At 51.3% G+C, this 14,085-nt stretch overlaps 1 protein-coding gene across 1 annotated transcript in view; it reads right to left on the bottom strand.

Annotated features, from left to right (window-relative positions):
* The window catches only part of MAP3K14 (mitogen-activated protein kinase kinase kinase 14), a 44,419-nt gene extending 37,270 nt beyond the window's left edge, over positions 1-7,149 (bottom strand). The window contains exon 1 of the mRNA XM_058704481.1: positions 7,031-7,149. The gene's annotated coding sequence lies outside the window, so the exon portion shown is untranslated. The remainder of the gene's footprint in view (positions 1-7,030) is intronic.
* Between the last annotated feature and the right edge of the window lie 6,936 nt (positions 7,150-14,085).

Here is a 14,085-nt window from a genome sequence, read left to right as displayed (position 1 = left end):
CAGAAGGGCTTCTTGGTGCCCCATGGCTTTGTCCCCTCGCAATCAGTCATTAATAGTAACTGAACACCCACTTTGGGTAAGATACTGCTTGGGGAGGTAGGAAGGTACCTGAAAGGTGCAAGCAACCTTTGAGACTTCCGGGTAACCCTGCCCAGACTTGTATTTTCTTATCAACCTTGACCTCCTTTTGGTTACACAAACTTCATGGTATAAGAGAGTATCAAATGAATAGCTTTCTGTTGACTTTTTCTTAGACCCACAGCAGCTGCCGTTCTGGCTCCACCCCTCCCAGGTCTGGCAGAGCTTGCAGAAAGGCTGAGAGGCATGGGGCCAAGGTGGGGGAATAAAGGAGGAACTAGTGAAAAAGTACAATTCCTACCCCGGGAGCAGTTCCTCTGTTCCGTGGTCGGAGCACCGCATAGTGAAAAGAGCCTGGGCTTTAGTTCAGATACTGCCATTAACTGGCCGCGTGGCCTTAGGCAACTCTGCTTCCTTGGGCCACAGTTTTCTCTTGTGTAAAACGGGGGAGAATGTAGGGCGCCTGGGTGGCTCAGCCGGTTAAGTGTCCGACTCTTGGTTTTGGATCAGGTCATGATCTCCCAGTTCGTGAGCTGGAGCCCTGAATCGGGCTCTAAGCTGACAGTACAGAGCCTGCTTGGGATTCTCTCTCTCCGCCCCTCCCCTGCTTGCGTGCTTTCTCTCTGTCAAAAATAAATAAATAAACTTTAAGAAAAATAGGGGAGGGGTGCCTGGATGGCTCTGTCGGTTACGCATCTGACTCTCGGTTTCAGCTCAGCTCATGATCTCGCGGTTCACGGGTTGGAGCTCCGCATCAGGCTCCGTGCTGACAGCGAGAAGCCTGCTTGGAGTTCTCTCTCTGCGCGCCCCACCCCCCCCGCCCCCGGTTGCTTGCTCTCTCTTTCTCCAAATGAATACATAAAAATAAAAATCATTTTTTTTTTAAATAAAGAAAAATAGGGGAGAATGTAAATGATAACGATCATTTCTAGGCTGTAATTCTAATAGCTCTTTCTTGACACAGTGGTTGAGGCCTAAAGGTCACTTAGCCATGCCTGCCTGAAGTGAGGGCTGGCTATTCGGATGGATGGGGTGTGCATATGGGGCTGAGGTGGAGTCTGCGACCACTTGCAAGGTAATACTAGTGTTTCCCCCAAAGGCTTCAATAAAGTCAAGGCCACTTTGAGGCTAACCGTGGACATTGCCTACAGATGTCCCTGATCAGCAGTCAGGCTGAACACCAACCACACTGGTCTAGAACAGAGAGTCTGAACAAACCTTGTCTTGATGGACCCCTGGTCGTGGCCTTAGTGCTGAGAGGGTGAACAGAAGCCACAGGAACCAGAAACTGGCTGGCAGGGGTGTCTCAGGACTTTCCTCTGCTCCTTCTTTCTGGGCCCAAACGCTGGTCCCGGAAGTGTCGACAACTGAGGTGGCGGTGGGCTTGGAATGACAGTGTTCTGAAGTCCAGGGTTGAATCTAGCCTTCTTGAACACCGCAGCTCTTTAGAGCCTTCCAACTCAGGTGGCAAAAAGAGAGGCAGGTAGAAAAGGGTTCCCCAAAAGGTCTTTCACACCAAAGTATGGTTTGCATCTCTCTGCTCTTTGCCAAGGGGTTTCCCAGCTCCCTGGAGCCAAAGCTCCCCTCCAGCTTCTTTGCTGACTGTCACTGGAAGTGGGCCATTTTCCACCCTCAAGGTGGCTGGACTCAGGAGTGCAGTGACACTGCTGATCTGGGCTCTGTGCCTTGCTCACATGACCCCCCGCAACCCTTCCCCCCCCCCCGCCCCAGCCAGGGGATCCATCTATCTGTCGGTTGGCAGGCCTTGGCTCCAACCCCTGCCTCCAAAGCCCTTCTGCTGAAATGAAAGTGATTTCTGACAGAGAGCTGTCTCTTCTTCTTTTATAAAGTATATATATATATATATATATATATATATATATATATACGTATATACGTATATATATATATATATATATATATACGTATATACGTATATATATATATATATATATATATATACGTATATATATATACTTTTTTTTTTTAGTAATCTCTACACCCAACGAGGGGCTCGAACTCATGACCCCAAGATCGAGAGTCGCACGCTCTTCCGACGGAGCCGGCCAGGTGCCCCGTGGCAGAGAGCTTCTCTGACAAGGTCTGCTCAAGACTTCCTCTGCGACTGTGCCGGGGAATAAGTCGCCTGTCACCTACACCCCTGCACGGGTGACTCACCTTCTGGAGAAAGTGCTCTGCTCACCTAAGCAAAGCTGCCTGGAAAATGACTAAGGCACCTATCAAATGCACTCTGTGGGGCCGACCAGTTAGTGAGCCGGGTCCAGACATGCTGCCTCTCACCTCCAGCCTGAAGTCAAGTGTGGGGCTACCACTCCAGGCCTGCTGGTTTCATTTTCATCTGAACTGAGCTCCACATGAGGCTTGACATCCGGTGATCTATTTTTTCTAAAAACTAGGTTCACTTTAGAAATGACTCTGGCCATGAAGGCAGCTTCCCCAAGAGAAAACAAAATGTTATTTAAAGGGAACGTCAGCCTGGTGGGAGCCTATATTTTTGTTTTGTATCAAGAAGAGGAAAAAAGAACTTAAAATGTAACGTGAAACTTTTTTCCCCCTTGGGTGACTTCTCATTCTTTAAATATTTATTTATTTCGAGAGGGAGAGAGAGCATGAACCGGGGAGGGACAGAGACAGAGAGGGGGAGAGAGAGAGAGAATCCCAAGCAGGCTCCGAGATGTCAGTGCAGAGCCGGACACGGGGCTCGATCTCACCAACCGTGGGATCATGAGCCGAAACCAAGAGTTGGACGCTTAACCGACTGACCCAACCCAGGCGCCCTCTTTCTTCAGAACCAAAATTTCCCTTTGAGTCCCTCAAACAAAGAACAAGTCCTTGTTGACTTATGTTCTATACGGCATTTTCCTACTTTTCATCTCCAGAGTTAAGGCGGGGACCCGCTGCACCACATGGGGGACACAAGGGAGGCCTGGAAAGAAAGGCCCAGCCCTGCTTCTGGCTCAGAGTCCTGGGAGGGCCGAGGCCGGCCTAGGTCTAGGATCCCCCACTCTGATCGGGCAGAGCCTGGGCCTCTGTAGGCTCCTTTGGAGGGTGGTGAGGACAGTATCTAGTATAAGATGGGGAGAACGTGACAGCTAAAACCTCTGCCCAGAAGAAACATCCCCCGGAGGTCCTACTGAGAAAATGACTCTGCCCTGTCAGGCAGTCTGACCCTTCTTGACAGCATCTTCCAGAAGAAAAGGCAGCTACCACTACTGCTAAGCCACTGTGTCCTGCGGCTTATTACGTGCCAGGCACGGAGCTCAGCACTTTGCACAGGTGCTCTCATTTTCTACTCAAAACAACCCCGTGAAGTATTTCTGATCCCATGTATAGATGAGGCACCCAGTGCTTGGAGAAGTGAAGTGATTTGCCTGAGTCACACGGGCAGACCGTGGCAGAGCTGGACCTGACCCAGGTCTGTCTGACATGACAGCCCCAACCCCCACATTTGACCCCGGAGACACCACCAGACTTGCTCTACTGCTCGGGCCAAATCACCTGACCACTCGGCCCTAATTTCTGCCATCTGCAAAATGAAGACAAGTAGACTCGTCCAGAGAACGTGCTAGTCCTCTGTCAGCCTTTTAGTAACAAGCAATTGTGAACAACCGATGCCACTCGATCGCTGTCAACGACACTCATTACTATTTTAGCATAAACAGAGAAACACAGCGGCTACCCCGGTGCAGTCACATTCAAAATTGGCATGTTTGGGGGGGAAAAAAAAGTTACTCATGAAACTTATCCTTTCATGAGTAAGTTAGTAGAAAAAGCAGTGAAACAGATGTTAAGAAACGTGTGTTTAGCTTCTGGGCATGACGGTGCTCTCCTGAAGAATCTTGTGTGCCCTATTTCTCCTTAGGAGGCTTCCCTTTCCTGATCTTCGGCCCTGCCTTTCTTGACAAAGTAGAAGTATAAAAAAAGTACAAAAAAAATGGCTACAACGTGCCATTACTCTTCATGCCATATAATTTTAAGGGATTTAAAAGCCCTAAGACAGCAAGCGATTAAAAGCCCTAAGACAGCAAGCCGGGAGGAGGCTCCGTTCAACTAGAACACAAAGAAGGACACACGGGCCACCGAAGGGAAAATGGCTTTTCTCTGCAGTGCCACTCAGGTGTGGAAGACAAGCCCCGAACTAACGACCGTCCGCCCGACGTACGTCGATGTCTCACTCCGCTCGACTGCAATGTTCTACTACCCAGGCTGCCCTATGTTTAGCCTTCTATTTCTGATCTACTGCTTTCAACATTTCAGTCAGCACCACCAAGTAAATGCATAAGCCTTCACACGTGCATCACTGCTAACGCTCGCTCCACCCCCTTGAGAGGGCCCAGCCTCCACTCCTTGCCCTCCGAGTCGAGTCGCGGCGTGCCGTGCACAGGCCAGAGGGCCCGGCCTATCCTTCGAGTTCCCCAAATCCGCTGCCATGGAAGGGTCTCCCTTCCCGCCAATTTCACACCGGTGCCATCAAAAGTGCCCGTTGTGCTCAGATGTTTCCAGTTTAACTGAAATACTAAAATGGGGCAAACAGGAAGCATCAGGCACAACTGCGGTAGTGACTTATTAATCACGAAAGCAGAATTTTAGTTGCATTTTAACCTTTTGCCAGGAAAAAAAAAAAAACAGCTTTGAGATGATGGAAGCCTTTGGTACAAACAAGCTGCCTGTGAGAGTATCAAGCTGACTTATACTTTTCACGTAGGACTGAATCTGCTTCCACGATTTCTTAACTATCCTCCCGGAAAGAACATCTGTCAAGCCAACTGGTATGAATCTGTCAGCTCTTCATCAAGGCAGGCAGACCTGTTCGAAAAGCTCGTGTGCTGTCCACGGAGACAGGAAAAAAAATAGGAAATGAAAACTGACTTCACGGGCCAAAGTGATAGAGCCCTCTTAAGGGGGTGCCAACGACAAAGAAAACAATGCTGGACGAAGCTTTGTCTTTCCCATCTCTACAGATCTCTCACCAGACCTTGGCCGGGATGAACTGTTACCATGAACCAAAAGGATCACAACAGTTGCCCGGAGTTGGACAACCAATCAGGGCCCAGCCTGCTTCTCAACATTAAATGATATATAAACACTCCAAGCAGATCACAAAGGAGTCAGTGTTCAACAGGAGAACCAAAATGAGGAACCAAACCTCCATCTGTTGAGGCGAAACGGCCAACCAGACATTTTTGTTTAATAGATGAAGGCTCATTTGGCAGGGTCTCTGTCTGTGGTGCCGCTCCCACAAACCCTACCAGACAATACCAGGGGCAAAAAACCCCCTTCAGAACGGCTCCTTATAATCTGAAAACAGTCAGAAGATGATCTAAAGGTTGGCAGCTTGTTGCTGTCTGATTTTACAACAGTGTTGGAACATACACCTGGGTACGTATTTCTAAAGTTACTTTTATTTTGAGACCTTCTGAGAAGTTCACCACACCCTTCAAAATAAAGGAGGATGTCTTAAAGGTGTCAGAGAGAGGTCTGGCATCACCACACCCAAGGAACTGACTTTGACATCACTTAAAAAACACCAACAGTAAATCCGAATACATCGTAAGCAAGCCAAGCACCTGTCCTCTCACGGCAAGAGCATAAATACCACGCCAGACCTCTCCCTTCTTCCTGCAACCAAGTCCCATAACGTGGTCCTGGTCCAGGGGAAAGAACCCTGGTAAGACTCCAGTGGCCCAGGCCTCTCACCCTGAGTCCTGGCTAGAACGCATCAGGCAAAATGTATACTACCCACCCACCCCCACCCGCCCCAGGTGCCTCACCTATGAAACAGGACAATATCGTCTATGTCTTCCTGCAGATGTCTGAAGGAAAATGGAGGTTACAGGTATGAAGACACTACGTAAAAAACACATCACTAATGTTAAGATACTATCTCCCTCTAATCTCTCAGAGACTATGTTTCTAGTCAAGCGGTTTTCAACATTTTTCCTGGAATGAACTTCAGACTGCTCTTCTGTAGCGGGCCCCATTTCTCACCGTTTAACTTCGTCGGCTTAGACGCCTTAATCAAGCCACTGGTGTTCACCGCCTCCAGTTAAAAATAATCCTGCCACTTCTACCACTGATCTCTGTACCTTTTCTCTGCTTATCCTCTGCTCCCCACACTACCTCCCCAGCACACCGTTCAAGACCGAAAGCAACAGTTTTAACTCTATTTAGGAGGGAAGCACTTCTGAAGTTGCCCAGCACCAAGGAGGCTTCCGGGGCAGGTGAGACTGCACTCTACAAGCGGCCTCTCTCTACCTGGTGCCTGGTGGGCTTCCAAGATGGGAACATTATACCGGACCCGGATAAAGTCCTGAGCGTAGCGGACATAAGAATCACAGAAGGGTCAGGGTGAGAAAGGATGCCGAGAGTGGCCAGCATTGCCCCACCGGGTGCCAAGGGCAAGCTCCGCTCCTTCTCCCCGCTTCGGGGTGTGACCCGAGAACTTCCCAAGGGAAGGCCGAGGGTTTCACGGCCACAGCAGGTGAGAGGACGCACAGATCCGGGGCGCTTGTGCATCCGCCACCTTCCGTCCCGAGCCGAGGCGAACCCCCACCCTGCGGGCACCCAGGGAGAAGAGTAGGAGGGGCGGGCTCGGCGGCAGGGGAGGCTGAGCGCGGGGGCAATGGGGGCGTTGCGTTGGGGAAGGGGAAGCAGGGCGCCCCTATGCGCGCTCTCGGCGAGCGTGCGGCCTGCGGGGGTGCGAGACGAGCGCAGCGTGCGACCTTGGCCCTGGCAGCGTGGCGCGAAGCGAGCGCCGGCGGCCGGCCGCCGGGGGCTCGCGCGCGAGTGGATCCGACCGTCCGCGCCGCGGACCCCCACCATTCCGGGCGGCGGGCCAGGTCGCGGCCCGACCCCGGGCTGTGGGGCGATTCTTCCCCGCCGTTCCCTCGGCGCCCCGCTCGGAGTCCCGGGATCCCGTTCAGTCACTTACCGGCTGAGCGCCGATCTCCCCAACCAGCGAGTGTCGCGCTCCCCTCGCCCGCGGTCTCCCGCCGTCGGCCGCCGACCGCTGTGCTCCGGGACCACGGTCGCCCCGCCCCGGCCTCGGGCCCCGCCCCCCGCCACCGCCTCGGGCCCCTCCCCCCCCTCCACCGCCTTCCAGGCCGCCCCCGGGGCCACGCCTCCCCCGGCGGCTGCAGATTTGTCCTGCTTCGCGCCTCCTTGCTTTGGCCGCACCTCCGCCTTTGGCCCCGCCCATTCCTCCAGTCTAACCAATGAGACGTCTCGCCCCGTCATACGGCCCCCTAGCAACGATTGGCTAACAAGGCCTTGTTTCCAGAAATGGGCACTATTTCCGGACAGTGTTTATAGAGCAGAGATTGCCAGGCGGACAGATTGACAGAAGGCGGAGGCGGCAGGGGTGTTGGTGCAACCGCACATGCGCGCTGGGCTTCTGGCAGTCTTTTTACGGGTTGCGTGCTTCTGGACATTACGGGAAGGAAGGGCGAGTGTGCGCATGCGTGGGCCCCCTAGGCCTCGGACTAAGGTTACCTTGGAGACGACGAGGCGCTCTTGCTCCTGGATCTGGTCCTGCTTCCTCTTTGCAATTAGCCTCGGTGTGGTGGGTGGGGGGTGGGGGGGGGCGGGGAGCGGGGAGGAGTAGAAACACTTTTATTGAGCACTTACTGTGTGCCCCGCGCTGTAGACTCCCTGAGGACGAGTAAGACAGGTTCTGATGCCTTACCTTGAGAAGATTGGGGAGCCTAGGCCCTTCATGGGTCAGATCCAGGCCTGGATCTGGATCCAGGACGTGTTGAAATCCAGGCCTGAGGAGAGCTTGTTGATGGAGTGGTGCAACCCCTTTCTACGGCCAGGGAGCAGCGTGGTGAGAGCGCTGCGCGAGGCATCTCCTCGCTGGGTTTACAGGTTACAGAGCCAGAGAGAAGACTGGAACGTTACCTGTGCAAGAAAAGGACCTGGAATCTGAACATGCTCCAAGGTGTCAACAGTGCTTCTTTCTGAATGGGGAGTGGGGAGTGGTTAGGGAGGTAGGGGTATTTTTTTTCTTTTCTAACCTTTGCCTATCTGTGTTTTCCAGTGTTTCCACCGTGAGCTTGTATTTTATTTGTAATAAAAAATTACAAACTTAAAAAAAAAGTTTGCAAAATAAAAGATACACCCCTATCCAGGCACCCCACCTCCTTCGGTGGTCCACAGCAGGCAGGTCTGGTAACTGGATCCAGTGGTGGGATTAGGAAGGCCCAATCTGAGATCGTCTTGGGAAGCAAGGATCATGCCATCTCTGAAAGTGTTAGAACAAAGACCCCAGGAGCTGTCGTTTTCAGGCGGTCTGTGGTAGCTCAAAGCCTATTTTTGGAGGTCTGTGTTGTTGGGGGTTACCCGAGGCCAGGGGTCAAAAACTCGCAACCTAAGGGCCTCACCCACTCACTCAGGCCACAGATATGTTTTGTTTGGCTGGCGGAATGCTTTGTTTTGTTTTGTTTTTTTAAATTTAAATGCCTTAGAGCAGTTCCTCACAGCCTCTGCCTGTGTTGTCTTACACCCAGCCACTTAGCTTATGTCAGTCATCCTTGTCGCCCCTGAAGCATTTGAAGTTGTGGTCTCAGTAATGCCCATGCTTTGGAGCTGGACGCCGTCTGCGGTATAATTGGTTCTGCCACTGGCCAGCTTGGGAGATGGCGGGCAAGAGAGAAGCTGGGGGCCCCTAAAATTCCTTCCAACCCCAGGGTTTTTCATTTCAGTCACTCTGGGAGAGGCAGAGCTTGGCCAGATGGTGGTTTACACCTTGGTATCTTGCCTCTCCCACCACCTATTTGCCTCTGGGCACACCACTTCTCAGGAAAGACGTGGGCACGGGCCCAGAGTCTGCAGACGCTCCCTGGCTTGCCATCGTTGCTATAAGACACCCAATGCCCACATACTTTGCCCAGCTCGCCTTGACACTTCTTTGGTTTGGGGTCCCCTGCATGTACCTACCCACCCCGTCAAGATGATCTGTCTTAGAATCTATCCACTAACCCTAGTGTACGTTAGTGGGAGAAAGTGACGGCTTGACCCCAAGTTGCAACTCCCATAAAGGAAATTCACATCAGGTTGCAGCGAGGAACAAACTGTTACAGACCAGTGAGGAGGGCATTTGGGACAAGCAGGGCTTCGTGGTTTCGGCCACCTTTCTCAGGCCTTTCCAAGCCCCGCTGTGTCCGGGGGGGCTGTGAAATGAGGAACAACACAATACCCACTCCAAGTGAGCACCTTGGAATCTCTGAGTCTTGAGATGCCTACATGTCTTGGAAGGAGAGGAGAGCTTCAGGGTAAAATTATTTCCTCCCAGCCCAGCCAGTTAAGTCACAACAACCTGGAAAGTCTTCTAGCCTTGAGTCACTTGGGCAGCCCCAGCTCTGCTTTCAGTAAAAGAAATAGACATTTACAGGGTGACTCACACCTGGAGCAGGGAGCCAGGTTCTCAGCACTCAAGGATTTCCACATCCTACCCCAATGGTTCAGGTCTGGAAAAGGGGTAAACTGTGCTCTTCCAAAAAGAATAGCGACTTCTGGTTTTTTTTTTTTTTTTTTAATTTTTTTTTTCAACATTTTTTATTTTATTTTTGGGACAGAGAGAGACAGAGCATGAACGGGGGAGGGGCAGAGAGAGAGGGAGACACAGAATCGGAAACAGGCTCCAGGCTCCGAGCCATCAGCCCAGAGCCTGACGCGGGGCTCGAACTCACGGACCGCGAGATCGTGACCTGGCTGAAGTCGGACGCTTAACCGACTGCGCCACCCAGGCGCCCCGCGACTTCTGTTTTTTTAAGACCTTGCAAAAACGGCACCAGACGCTTCTAAGTGCCTCGTGGGGTGACCTCCCTGAATATTCACTCTGGCATGGGCTTTCTCAACCTGGCGCTATTGACGTTTGGGGTTGCGTTGGATCACTTTTTTGTCATGGAGGGCTCTCATGCGCGTCGTAGGATGTTAATGAGCACCTCTGTTCACCTCTGTTCACCACCCCCCTACATCCAGTTGTGGCAACAAAAAATGTCTCCGGACATTGCCACATGTCCCCAAGGAAGCAGAATTGCACCGCCCCCCTCCAGTTGACGACACTTACAGTCTAATCCCATAGAGTAGGTACTATTATCATCAACCCTCTTTTACCGATGAGCAAACTGAGGCTCAGAGAGAAGTGACTTGCCCAAGGTCACTTTGCTATAACAGAAGAGCTGGGATTCAAACCAGGTGCGGCCCCAAGGCCCCTGTCCTCCTGCATGCAGGACTCTGCAAAAAGCCTTTGGGCTTCAAGGAGCGATTTGCCCATCAGTTCTGTAGAAGAGTAAGTGACTCGTGTGCATCGGTGAGACACTGCTCGAAGCTCCTTTGATCATTTTGCCAGGAAATTATGTTCCGGTTTCTATTTCCTTAGTCAGCACAGTTCACGGTGTCCAGTCATGTCTAGTGAGAAAGTGGCTAGTGAATCATCTGAGTGTCTGTGGATCTCAGGCCCCAAATTCCTGTGAGATCCTGAAGTTATACTTGCGAAGAACTCAGATGTGAGGCTGAGATCAGAGATGACTAGGGGCTGGGGGTGAACGTTCCCAGAGAAGAGGCAGTTTAACTTTCCCCATCGGAGCCTGACGGGGGCCACAGCCATGGTGCTGTCACCGCCCTCCCTGGCTTGGACCTGTCATTGCTGCCACCCAGTCTGATGGTTTGTGGGGGGGCTGGGGAGGCAGGAGAGGGAATGGAGGCAGGCAGTGGTTTGTTACTCCGCCTTCAGTGACCTCATGTTGGTAGCTTAATATTGGAGAAGATGAGAGCGTTTACACTGTGGAAATTGGCAAACGGGATAAGCCAGGGCTACCTACCCCCGAGCGGGTCGTTAAACACTTATCAGTACACTATTGCATGCAGATCCTGGACCCTGATCATCTTCCGCCAATTCCCACCACAGGGGAGATGGACAGGGGCATGGCGAACCATAGACCTATTGGAGAAGAGGAGGAGGCACGGTGACATGGGTAAGGAGAAGAGGTGCCCATCTCTGCAAAGGATGGAGCTGACTGGCCGGGAGTCTCTGTGGGGCACTGAGCAAAAATGACCTTATCAAGAGCAGGTCCTGGACGTCCTTTCTGATACCCTTCCCAACTTGGGAGCCCTCATAGGGAGCCCTGGGTTAAAGCTTGACTCAAATTCTTCTTCCTTCCTGACTGGTTATCCCCTCCTAACTCACCTCCCTGCCTCCAGTCCCCTCTCCTTACCAGCCTCAACCCTCCTGGTGGCTTCAGTCCTCCTAAGGGACCATTGTGGTTACGTGTTCCAACTCCATGTCCCAGCTTCTCCTGCCCTTGAACTCCTCCCCTTTATCTTCTTCCTCTCTCCAAACGTGATCAAGTCTCCCCAGCCTAAAAACAGACCAACAATAATAAAAACCCCTTCTCCCATCCTGGCTTTCCCCTACACTGTTGGCCAAACCTTCTTTCCCCTCCCAACTCCCAAACTTCTTGGTACTCTGGATATCCATTTCATCTCCCACTTGTAGGTTCCCCTGTAGTCTGGTTTCTGCCCACCACCCCCTCTCTCCATGGATACCCTAATTGCCCCCTTGTCCGATGACCTCATCTCAGCTCTCATCTACAGCCACCACAAATGCGGTGCTCCGTGCACCTGCCGGGCCAGGTCCTAGGGAATGCAGAACCTCTAGACCTCTTCCTGCCCTTAAGGAGCTTCCAGTCTAGTGGGTGGGCAGACCTTGACCAAGTGACTAAGTCATTCCAGGTGATGAAGGCAACAAAAGGGAGCATAGAATAGATTGTATCAGGCAGGGCCCAAGTAGGCAGGCAGCACTCACTCTGAGTTTTTAAACATGCAAGGAATTGGTTACGTAAAGGATGGAATTGCTGAGAAGCCCAGGAGGAGATGGCCAGATATTCAGGAATCCACTGCTACTCCTGGGCTGGAGGTTCTTGAGGGGGGAAGCAGTGCAATCAGGGGCTGGGGGCCAGGGTCTCTTGGAACAAGTGGGAACCAGAGAAGAGACACAACTCCTTCTGTAGACATTACTCCAGACCAAGAGGGATGAAGAGTCTCCTTTCCTTCTATCTTCCACTCTCTGGTCTTCTGCCAGAGCCTCTCATCAGCCTGGGAGACTGCAGGGATCATTCACCAGTGCAGAGCTAAGCTGAGACCTGAAACTAAGCTGAGACCTGAAAGGTGAAGAGGAGAGAGAGGGAAAATATTACCAGCCATCACGGGCATTTTTTTAAAAAAGGCATAACTTTTTTTTTTTTTTTTTTTTTTTTTTTTTTTTAGAGAGAGAGAGCAAGTGAGCATGAGCAGGGGAGAGGGGCAGAGGGAGAGAGAGAGAATCCCAAGCAGGTTCCGTGCTCAGTGCTGAGTCTGTTGTGGGGCTTGATCTCATGACCCTGGGATCACGTCCTGAGCCAAAATCAAGAGTCGGACACTCAACTGACTGATCCACCCAGGCACCCCAAAAGACTTAAGATTTTTAAGAGCTGTTTTAGGTTTATAGCAAGATTGAGCGGAAGGTGCAGATTTCCCATATGTATCCCCATTCCCACCCATGCACAGCCTCCCACAGTGTCAACACCCCCCACCAGAGTGGTGTTTTTTATTTTAATTAAAAAAAATTATTTTAAGTTTCTTATTTATTTTGAGAGAGACAGAGACAGTACAAGTAGGGGAGGGGCAGAGAGAGAGGGAGAGAGAATCCCAAGTAGGCCCCATGCTGCCGGTGCAGAGCCCGATGTAGGGTTTGAACTCATGAAACTGTGCGATCATGACCTGAGGCGAAACCAAGAGTTAGATACTTAACTGACAGAGCCATCCAGGCACCCACCCCCGCAGAGTGGTGTTTTTTAAATAATTTAACAACCAACCAACCAATGAACCTACACTGACCCCCTAATCACCCAAAGTCCATAGCTCATATTAGGGTTCATTCTTGCGGCTGTATATTCTATGGGTTTGGAAAATGTATGATGACAAATATCTATCATGATGGCATCATACAGAGTATTTTCACTGCCCTAAAAATCCACTGAGTTCTGTCTCTTCATTCCTTTCTTCTGTCTCAACCCTGGCAACCACTGATCTTTGTACTGTCTCCATAGTAATAAATAAATACATCGTGATATATCCAGACAATGAAATATTATTCAGCACTAAAAAGAAATGAGCTAGCAAGCCACGAGAAGACATGCAGGAAACTTAAATGCTTATTACTAAGTGAGGGATGCCATACAGTGTGGAGGGTAGAAGGAAGCCCTGGGTAAGATAAGAACACATAGAAGAGATCAAAGAAGGCTTCCTGGAGGAGGTGATGCTTGAACAGATTGCTGCCAGGTACACTAGCAGCAAGCCAGGTGAATGAGGTGGGAAGAGCATTCTGGCCGAAGGAATAACGTGCAAAGGTAGGAGGGAGGTTCTGGGAGGAACAGGTGTGTCAGCTTGGGACAGAATGTATCCGAGGTGCTTCTGGCTCCCTCAGTTGTCCTTCTTGGTTGTTGTTTTCCAAATTAATACCTTTCTCTCTGACCTCGATCTTGAGTTTCCAACTGGAATTTCCAGGGGCCTGTCAAACATTTCTACTTCTAGCCACCTGACATCTCCAGCTCTGTCTACACAGTGCCCCAAACCTGTTCTTCACCCATCTCTCCCTGTTAATGACATCACCTTCCACCCCAGGAACCTCCATCACCTCCTCTTGCCAGCTCCCCCCAAGCCGTGTTGACTCTGTCTCCATAATGCCCACTGTGTCTGTGGCCTCCCTTTGTCCCCCCTTTCTGCCAGTGCCCTGGTGACGTCTCACCACCCCTCTTGCTTCCTATCATCATCATTCCAATCCTTCTTACTCTGTCCTGTCACTGCCTTGCTCAAAACTCTCAGTGGCTCCCCATTGCCTACTGATAAAGTACAAGCTTATTATCTGGCTCTCAAGGTCCTCACAGCCCAGCCCCACCTTAGTATTTGCTGTTACTTTTTACAACTTCCTTGCGGACACCCTTCTGT

This window comes from Neofelis nebulosa, chromosome 16 (genome assembly GCF_028018385.1).
Source record: "Neofelis nebulosa isolate mNeoNeb1 chromosome 16, mNeoNeb1.pri, whole genome shotgun sequence".
In the NCBI taxonomy this organism is placed as follows: domain Eukaryota; kingdom Metazoa; phylum Chordata; class Mammalia; order Carnivora; family Felidae; genus Neofelis; species Neofelis nebulosa.
The sequence above is the reverse complement of the archived record's forward strand: the minus strand, read 5'-3'. Positions and strand labels throughout refer to the sequence as shown.